Source organism: Heliangelus exortis, chromosome 3 (genome assembly GCF_036169615.1).
Source record: "Heliangelus exortis chromosome 3, bHelExo1.hap1, whole genome shotgun sequence".
In the NCBI taxonomy this organism is placed as follows: Eukaryota; Metazoa; Chordata; class Aves; order Apodiformes; family Trochilidae; genus Heliangelus; species Heliangelus exortis.
In genome coordinates, this window is record NC_092424.1 from 111,219,106 (window position 1) to 111,229,673 (window position 10,568).

At 44.3% G+C, this 10,568-nt stretch overlaps 1 long non-coding RNA gene across 1 annotated transcript; it reads right to left on the reverse strand.

The window, feature by feature from the left end:
• Positions 1-2,826: 2,826 nt before the first annotated feature.
• LOC139795341 (uncharacterized) lies at positions 2,827-9,367 on the reverse strand. Its single transcript, XR_011725453.1, has 4 exons — positions 9,353-9,367; positions 6,959-7,470; positions 4,146-4,240; positions 2,827-3,063 (listed from the first exon to the last, which is right to left on the reverse strand). It is a non-coding gene; the product is annotated as an uncharacterized lncRNA (long non-coding RNA).
• Between the last annotated feature and the right edge of the window lie 1,201 nt (positions 9,368-10,568).

Sequence of the window (10,568 nt, forward strand, 5' to 3'; positions counted from 1 at the left end):
AGAAATGAACCTTTTTTCCCTGCTATTTTAGCTGGTTCAAGCTGCTCATGATGATTAATCCTGGATACAGAGGACACATCTCTCAGTAGGATGTGCACACTCTCTGATGACCTGGGACATCACTGTTAGGTTCATAGGAACACTGCACATTCTACACTGAAATTCTGTCACAGTCAGAAGGAAAACCTGGAAGTCACATTATCCTGAGAGATGTTTTCTTCAGTTCCATAATTCTTCCCTTCTAGAAAAAAAAAGTATAGAATCTTAATTTTTTCTTTAATTCCTTTTTGGCATCTTAAAGTTCAGTTTGTGTCTTTACTCCAACTTGGGACTGTAGAAACAAATACCCACAAAATTTGCATTCTACCTTCACTGATTATAGTATTAAATATTCTATCTCTTCTTTTTTTTCTTTTTTTTTTTTTCTTTGAGATGCTGTAGCTGGTCTTATTTTTGATGTCTCTTATTTAAACTATGTTCAATATTAATAGTAGAGATGTTAAAAAGAAGCACGAGCAGCAGATGCATGTAGAAAAATTCCTCTCCACACCAGTGATTTTAAAATGAGAAGAAAGCTTCAGGTACAGAGACCTGGCCAAGTAACTGTTAAATAAAATAGATAGATAATGTTAAAAAATCATCTGCAGCAGAACTATGAATACCCTACTAAGATTTGATAAGTTATTCAGGAATATCAGCTCTTGGTGCTCATTCAGTGCCTTCTGTCCTTCTTCTTCAAATATTCTTCAAATATTTTCCTGGTTACAAGGTCAAAATCTAAAAGTCTCTTTCCTTTATTTATTTTTTTTCCAGTATGATTAGTGACCACTGGCATCTGAGAACTCTTGGCAATTTAGGAGATGCATCATCCCATAGCAAAACCTAGAGTTTTGAGCTGAAAATTATACATTTCAGAACTATAGAGTCAAAGAATCATCAAGGTTGGAAAAGACCTCCAAGATCATCAAGTCCAACCATCTGCCCTGGAAGCTCTAACCACTAAATCTTCCCCTGTAGGACCTCATCTGCTCACATGCACACATCAAAACATGAACAAGAAAAAAAAAAAAAGAAAAAGAAACAAGACAAAACTTAATAACAAAGCCTCAAAGCAATTCTGGAACCACTCAGAAAAGCCCAATATTTCTAAGTTTTCTAAAATATTTTTCTGTTGAATCTGTATGGACAAGAACATCTGACATGGCCACCAACATGAAGAAGTTGTCTTCAGGAGAGGATGCAGAGCAGGATTTTCCTTTGTCCCTCAGATCAGATACTCACAGTATTTTCCACCTGGAGCCAGTAATGGCATTAGCAGCAGTAGACAAAGTCTTCAGGAGAAACTGAATGCTCAGCTGAGGTGTTCATATTTCATAGTCTACATTTCTCCATAAATTCTAATAAACTTGTTCCAGAAAAAATTTGTCCCATCCTTATCCTGGTGAGGAGCTGTCTTGGTGTTTTTCTCTGCTGAAGGATTTGTCTTTCATCTCACTTGAGGTCAGAGGAACATTGTGATAAACTTCTCCCAGAAGAAGAAAAGAAACCAAACTCATGAATGGACCAGAATATGGCTTGGAACTATTCATTATTAAGTTGATCAGTAACAGTCCTCCAAACCCATAGCAGCTGGTAAGAAACTGGAACAAAATGATTTTCAGAGCTCTAAAACCTCCCAGAGCAGCTCATGTCTTGGGGGATAGAGATGCTTTTAGTCATCCCTTATCTTGAATCTTGTTGGCCTTTGTATGGATTGGACAGGACTCATTCCTGTGGCCTTTTGGAGCATGCTGGGATGGTAGGGATGGGAGAGGGAAGCAAGGGATGGGTCTGTACCATGGAACAGCAGGTGCTGAGACTTCAGGCTGATGGACACACAATCCACTGCTCAGGCATCATGGTGCAGTCATAAACAGTTTGACATAAGAAGGACCTGAAACTGTTGGACTGAATCCAGAAGAAGCCAGGAAGATGATCAGAGGGCTGGAGCAGCTCTGCTCAGGAGCCAGGCTGAGAGATTTGGGGTTGTTCAGCCTGGAGAACACTTCAGGGAGCCCCTTCCAGTGCCTGAAGGAGCTCCAGGAAAGCTGGGCAGGGACTTTTAGCAAGGGCCTGGAGGGACAGAACAAGGAGGAACAGATTTAAGCTTAAAGAAGGAAGATTAAGACGAGATTTTAGGAAGAAATTCTTTAATTTGAGGGTGCTGAGCCCCTGTCCCAGGTTTCCCAGAGAAGCTGTGTCTGTCCCATCCCTGGCAGTGTCTCAGCCCAGGCTAGATGGGGCTTGGGGCATCCTGAGCTGTGGGATGAGATGCATTAAGATCCCTTCCATCATGAACTGTTCTTTCATTTCTGTGACAAGTTTAGGACCAAGAGAAGAAAATTCCTGTTGACGTGATGCTGGTCTGGACTAAAGAAGAGGCAGCAGGAGCAGAAGGACATGAAAGTGGTGAAGAACCTAAAAAAGTTGGCTTTCTGCCAGCCTGAGGTTTCTCTGTGTTGCCATTCCCAGTACTTCAGGTTGGAGTAGCAGATGTGACCTTGCTGAGGAGCAGAGGCCTGAGCCCCTCTGGGGCATCCAACCTGATGCCTGGATTGGCATAGGGAATGGGCTCCCCCCCCCCTTTTTTTTTTTAATTTATTAAGAAATCCATTGCCACACAAATCACTTCAACCCTCTGCAGGATTTAACAGGACTCAGTGACACATTCACTTAAATCAACTTAGTTTAGTTAAATAAACTTCATTTACAGCTTGATTTTCATAGACAATGAAAAAAAGCAACAAAAAGTGCCTCAACATAAATAAACAAATTTCAGCAGTGTGGTTTACACAATGAGATGCTTTTATCAGAACTGGACCTGCAAATGTCTTTTTTGGGGAACAAGAAGTCCTCCTCAGATCTTTATGTGCTCCTGAGGGTCTTCACCCCCATGGAAAGGCACCCCAGGCTTGCACCCAGCCTGGAATCCATTGATGTCAAAAGATGGGAGATGTTTCAGGTGCCCAGAGGTTTTGTCTGTGTCTGTGGTCAGTGAGGTATCAGTTTTAGGAACTGGGTGTCCTGCAGAAAAGAATCAGGTGCTTAGTTAGTCCACTTATCTCCATCCAGGAAAATTATACCCTTCCATCCCAGACTACTAGAGATATAAGGTAAAAAAATAGAATTAAAGGCTAGCAAAGATCCTTAGACTCTGGACCCCTGACCTGTGTTTCCAGCCATAAGACAACCCAAATAAAATGGATGATGTGGATGTTACCACTCAGCACACACTGGCAGCTGCTGATGGGCCAGAATGCCTGCCAGGGTATAGTTTAAGAATAAAACTGAATTAAGAATAAGGATCTACACTGGAGAAAGTGGCTGATGTTCTCTTTTTCACTCGTGTCCTTCATGCCTTTTCTGCCAAGGCTTCTCACTTTTTTTTTTGCAGCCTTCAGCACGGTGTTTCACACAAACCCAATTACATTAAATATAACTGCAAATAACAATTAAAAACAATAATATAAATAAGATATATGGGATCCAAAAAGGGGTCTATCTGTTACAGCTCCTTTGATATGAAATGCCACCAGCTGCAGAGCTGGACCAGCAGAAATTGCAGCATCACTCCCCATGGGAGATCTCCTGTAGGTGCTGATACCTTCCCACTGCTGCTGCTGCCTTCCCACTGATCAGTTTTTACTGATACTGATGGTACCAGTAATATCATAGACTCATAGAATGGTTTAGGTTGGAAGGGACCTTAAAGGGCATCCAGTTCCAACTCTCCTGCATGAGCAGGGTCACCTTCCACTAGACCAAGTTTGCTCCAACTTGCCCCATCCAACCTGGTCTTGAATATCTGGTATTCTATTAACAATACTGGCCATGCAGACTCCAGCTCCTTCCCTGTTCATCATCACGCTCTCCCTATGGTTTTTTCAGAGAAAACAGATTGGTATTTTTGTCACCAGGAGTCTCTGCCTTTTTGCTGCCAGCCACGAAATCAAATAATCCAAAGTTTGGATAATTTATTTTTTTTTCAGAGAGTGCAGTGGGCTGGAGAAAATGACCTGTTGTGTCCTAGAAGAGGGAAAAAACCCCAAGAAGTCCACTTGCTGTTGGTGTAGCAGCATTTTTTTTTTTGGATGAATTCATCTTACCATTTGCAGCATTTCAGCTTCCCAGCCCGGCAGGTCCCGATGTCAACCAGAGTTCTGCCTGCAGGTTAAGGTGTCAGCAGCTTCCTGGCTGTGTGCTGATTAAGAAAAGAAAAAAAAAAAAAAAGGAAAATTCATGTTTATTTGTCAATATCTAATATCTACAGAGCTGCAGCATGGGGTCTGCTTGGTGGGGCATGGGGTTTGCTGCCACAGTGCCTGGTTTGGGACTGGGGTAACCTAAGCAAACCTTCTTAAGGTTTTAGCCTTAAGAACCTTTAAGCTCTTCTTAACCTTCTTAAGGTTTTTACAGACTTTAAACTTGGAGAGGCTGATCAGTAATGAGTTGTAAATAAGGGCCTCCTTCCTTAGCATTTCTCCTGCACACATGGGCTTGGCATTTCAGTGACAGCCAGAATGACCAGGTTAGGAGAAAAAAACCTAAGAAACACAGAAAAGCCATGGAATCATAGAATGATTTGGGTTGGAAGGAACCTTAATGATCACCCAGCTCCAATCCCCCTCCGTGGGCACTGCCACCTCCCACCAGCCCAGGTTGCTCCAAGCCCCATCCAACCTGGCCTTAAAATCTCTAGGGATGGGGCATCAACAACCTCCCTTGACAACCTATTCCAGAGTCTTACTACCCTCACCATGAATAATTTCTTCCTGATATTTAGGAATATTTCAAGATTTGGATGTCTCTCTCATTTGTGTGGATCTGCACTTTTTTTCATACTTTTTAATTTTTGTCCACTTAGCCATTAGATTTTTATTCACCTCTGGTGAACTCTTATTCATTGGTGATTTAGTCATCTTTGAGGACTATTTTTCTTTACAAAGAAAATTGTGCATTTTTCTTTATCAGAGAATATGTTACAATATTTTTCTACTTTTTTCTAAGTACATAAATGCTACATTGTTTTCATCAAAGACAAATGTTACATTTTTCTTTCCCAAGGGATGTGATAGTCTAAAATGTTTATTTTAAAATATACTTAGTTTATCTGGTACAGTTTAAAATTTATATTTTAAAAATTAACCTCAGAGGAAAAAAAAAAAGTTTTATTCTAATAAATTTTCCTAAATGAGCTGCTTCAAAATTTCAGTTCAAGTTTCAGCAACTGTTGAGTGTATTTATGACTCGTGACCATCATCTCCTGTTTTGAATAATTTCCCTGCAGGAAGCAGAAAGCTGACAGGAAACCCCTGTGCTGTGTCACCATGTGAATTATTGTATTTTCTTGTGCTGATATGTTCAGAACTCAAGGGTGAAATGTTCAGGTGATGCTGAGGGTGATGAACCATCAGGTGACCCAACATCAGGGGGGGATCTGCCTGGGCTTACCCCAGCTGAAATGCCAGCTCTTAGTTTGGGTTCAAAGTAATTCCTGGTTAAATATTACTTATTCTCCCTGGGAATTGTGTTATTTTTGTATGGATTAAATAGATCTTTTCCAGTACCTGAAATCTTGTACAGCTGTGCACATAAAAGGCAGAAGAAGCCCTTGCCAGCTGCCCCAGCTCTTCAAGAAGAGCTCGAGAGGGACTTTGGACCAGGGCATTGAGTGATGGGATGAGTGGGAAAGGCTTTAAACTGGAAGAGGGGAGATTGAGATGAAATCTTAGGAAGAAATTCCATAATTTGAGGGTGGTGAGACCTTGACCCAGGTTTCCCAGAGAAGCTGTGGCTGCCCCATCCCTGGCAGTGTCTCAGCCCAGGCTGGATGGGGCTTGGAGCACCCTGGGCTGTGGGAGGTGTCCCTGCCCATGGCAGGGGATGGAACTGGATGGTCTTTATGGTCCTTTCCAACCCAAACCATTCTAGAATGCTCTTATCTCAACTTCTTGCCACTGGTTATCTCACCCAGTGGTTGCTGTGTCCAGCTGAATCCACAGCTGCCAGGACATTGCAACCGTGGGGCTCTCAACTCTTTTCTCTTGAGCACATCTTATTCAAGTATTCTGTGTTGCTGCTTTCCCTCAGCTGCTTTTAAAAACATCATTAGAGACCTCGTTTTTCCTTGTGTCCAAAATTAAAAAGCCCTTCAGTGTTAAGTGTCCTTTCTGTATGGGCCTCTTTATGATAGAAGATAATTTGTTGCCCTTTCCCAGAGGCTCTACTGGGATTGCACCATCCCTACAACCACCTCAGGGGTCGCTTTGAAATTAGGGATTTTGTTTAGAACACATAAAATAAGAAAATCCCAGGAAAGCCATCCGGAAGCACACAGTGCAGGCTTTGTTTGAGGCTCCTACAGGTGTCCATATTTGTCCTAAGTGGTTCTATGTTTCCTCACTGGGTAGACAGACATTTGCTGGTCTAGGAGAGTAGGTACAAAATTGAGTCTACAGCAAACAAAAGCAAGGATGGAAATAGCTTAAACTTCTCTGAAGTCCCTGAGCAGCCTGGAAGGAAGGATGCCTGGGCTCCAAACCCTCTAAATGAACACTGACAGTACAAAGTGCAGGCAAAGAAAAAACCAGGAGGTCTACTGACCTAGAGTTCACAATCAGGAGGTGTGGATGTGAATGAGAGAAGGGAAAACTCTGACATAGCAGGGTTGTGTCTTAAACATCAGCCTAATAATCTCCTCAACACCCAGGAAACCTTTTTATTCCATCATGCAACTGGAACACAAGATACTGGAGACCCTCAGGAAACCCATCAAGATCTCAACTCAATAGCTTGGGAAGGAGACTTTGGAGATTAAAATCTTGAAGTCCAAGATAATATAAAACCTCAGCACTGAGCTCTAGGAGCTGCTCTGCACATGCACCCTCTTAGCCTCCATCTCACCTCTCTTCAGCCTTACCTGGAGAAGCAGCCTGGAAGAGGAAGATGAGAACAGTCAGAGGAAGAAAAGGATTCTCATGCTTGCCCAGCTGGTAGTGGGATGCTCTGTGCAGGTACTCCAAGGTGTACAAGAAGGTGATGTTCGAGGCAGAAGATGAGTTGTCCTCCCACTCATAAAGGCTCTGGGATGAAGCAGGGCAGCAAGCAGGGGGATGGAGGAGTGGGTGTCTTGAGGAACAGTGCGTTCATTGGCCTCTCACCATAGCCACGGGTGATGTATGAAGATGTTGCAACCTAACTCAGTGTAAGATGCCCGACCTGAGCAGCCACATCACCCTTGTGCCAGCTGGGGGCTGCACCCTGGGAGGCCACAGGATTGGAGGGGGAGGGAGGTGGGTTCCTCTGATGTGTCAACTGTGCAGAGCTGATGATGCCCCATGGCTCTTGGCCAGGGGTCTTGTGACAGATGGTCCTCCCCCCAGCCCCCAGGCATGGTGAGCACAGCAAAAGCTGGGCAGGTGGCCTGCAAGGCTGCAAGGAGGCAATAAAACCTCTCTGAATGCAGGAAAGGATCAGAGTTTCAGTCCCCAGTTGTAGGGCTTCAGCTGAAGGAAGCTGGGTTGGAGTGAAAAGGTTGTGGGCATTCTTCCTCCTGGCTGTGAAATCTGCAGATGTGGTAGTAACTCCATTCTCCCAGATATTCCTCTAGTGATGCTCTAATGGTTTAGTTCTGAACTAGTTCTACCTCTCTCCATTTCATATCTGTGACTTTCACCAAGAATTTAGACCAAAAAATGAAGAAATGATTAGACAGAAAGGACTGGGCACCATGGGGTGTTGTGTCACTCTGCCATAGGACACTACGTCCCATTTCTCCCTCAGCTGAGCTCTGTCTTGATGCTGAGGTTGTGTTGCTCACTCCTGCTATGGGCAGAGTCCCCATCCCTCCTCTGATGTAGGAAGAACCTTCAAGGTTCAAAAGAACCTTCCAGCCTCTCAACTTCGTGGAGCGCCTAAACCTCCTCGTTCTCTGCCCCAAATAACTTTGACTGAGTAGCATTTTTCCTTCCTGACACTGCTATAAGGAACCTCACATCTCACTCTCTCTGATTTTCTAGATAAAACATAACCAAGTCTACTTGGTGGCTGAAAAACTGAACGTGAGCAATGTGCATTTGCAGTCCCCAAAGCCACCTGTGTCCTGGGCTACATCACCAGCAGCACGAGCAGCAAGGCCAAGGGAAGGGACTGTCCCCTCTATTCTGCTCTCATGAGACCTACTCTGCTGTGCTGGGTCCTTGCATAATTCTCCTCCTGTCTGTTCCAGTAGTGTTTGTTTTGGGGAGTGAGGCTCCTGAGCAAACCCAGCTGGGGTTGACCCACAGCACATGTCACATGTTGTTCCATGCTCTTTGGAACCAAACAAAATCAGGGAGAAGGAAGGAAGGGGGAACAGCTCCATCCTCCTCACCTCCCTCCCCCAGCTCCAGCTGGAGTGTGCAGCAAAATATGTCCCAGGTCCAGGATCCCTTCATGGGAAGGTAAATACACCTGGGGTGACAACAGACCCCTTGAAGGCTGCTTGGGGAAAGGGATCCTGGGGAGGTTCCCCATTTCTCCTCCTTGAGCACCAGAATTTTAGACTTGGTTGCAAAAGACCTTTCAGGTCATCAGGTCCAACCATTAACTCAACATTTTCAAGTCCAACCCAAACCCATGTCCTTCAGCACCACATCTCCAGGGCTTTTAAATCCCTCCAGAGATGGTAATTCCCCTCTGCCCTGGGCAGCCTGAGTCAGGACCTGACAACTTTTCCCATCAAGAAATTGTCCCTATCCCCAATCTAAACCTCCATTCCTCTAAAAACTGAGGCCATTTCCTCTTGTTCTATCAGATGCTGGCAGCCAAAGCAGGAGAGCTGTTATTGATGGGGAGCTGTTGATCTTGAGGTGTCTCAGAGTTATTATTTCACCTGGTAGTAAAGGAAAGGGTTGGGGGATTTTGAATGGGACTTGTCCTCATGAAGAAAAGACAAGTTGTCACCCAGAAAGAATAAATTGGTCTCTTTGGTTCACTGTTCCTTCATGGGGCTTTTTAGTTTGTTTTTTGCTTTTTCTGCTTGGATTATTGCCTCATGTAGTCTGTTTTCTGCAAATCAATTTATCCCTGGAGAACACTGAGTGGCCATCAGTACAAGTGATGGGTAACTAATCTGCCAGAATAGAAGGGGATAATTAATTTAATGAAAACCTCTGATGATCTAGGAGTTAAAAAAAAACTGCAGCAAGCAGTGGTGTGGAATTCCCCTGTTGCAAAGGGCAAGGAAAAAGTGACTGAGACACAGATATTTGCAGACACGTGAAGATCACAGTGAGGGGAAGGTACAAAATGTTCGTTCCCCTTGATGGAGCACCTAAGAGAGGCTGCTCATGCATGAAAAAAGCTTTCAGTGGGGGAACTCCAGTCCTAGTGACAGAAATGGCTGTCCAAGATAAACCATGGGAGCATCTCTGATCTGGCTCAATGCCATGGTAGGGAGCTGTGAGGGGAAGAAGTCACTCACCAGCAAATTTTTGGAAAGTCTATAATCCACTTGCTGTTCTTCAGGTGATCAAGGCAGAAGTTTTCTGAGGTCCTGCCTTAGCTTTGGAAGGTCTACATCAATCAGGAGACCCTTTTTCTCCCATAACTTGGGCTGCACTATCTGAGAGTTTGGTTCCAGCTGTTGGATGATTGCTGGGGTGAACCAAAAGACTTTGATAGAAATGAAGTGCAACATCCAGGTCTGGAGTCCCCAACATCAGAAGGACACAGAGCTCCTGGAAGGTGTCCAGAGCAGAGCCACTCAAATGCTCAGAGGGCTGAGCACCTCCCTGGGAAGCCAGGCTGAGGGCTTGGGGTTGTTCAGCCTGGAGAAGAGGAGGCTCCCAGGTGAGCTCAGAGCAACCTCCCAATATCTGAAGGGGCTCCAAGAAAGCTGGGGGAGGGCTTTGGACACGGGGGGGTAGGGAGAGGGGAATTGGTAAAACTTGAAGAGGGGAAATTCAGATTGAATATTAGGAAAAAATTCTTTAATTTGAGGGTGCTGAGCCCCTGGTTGCCCAGGTTTCCCAGAGAAGCTGTGGCTGCCCCATCCCTGGCAGTGTCTCAGCCCAGGTTGGATGGGGCTTGGAGCACCCTGGGCTGTGGGAGGTGTCCCTGACCATGCACTTTGGTTCCTGATGATCTTTAAGGTCCTTCCCAACCCAAACCATTCTATGATTCCATGATTCTATGAATGTCTGAAGAGAGAAGTGTAGACAACCTTGTTTGAATCAGCACCTCTATGACTTGTACTCTACAGATGTGTTTTGTGAGGATAGAAGGGAAATTTGAGGCTCAGCTTGTCCTGAACTCGTCCAGACTTAATAGCAGAGATTATTTTTAGGAGAAACTTTATGGATGGAGAACATGTCATCCATGTCTATAGTGGTTATCCTATCAGGCAGATTATTTGAGGTGGCTTCAAACATGGGTCACTGCTAAATCCTCAGGCTTTTTCTCTCTAAGCAGCCACTGAAATAGGTGAAATATGATGAATCTATGAATATGTTGCCCTTGGTGTCATTCAGGATTTCCAGAGTGTGGTT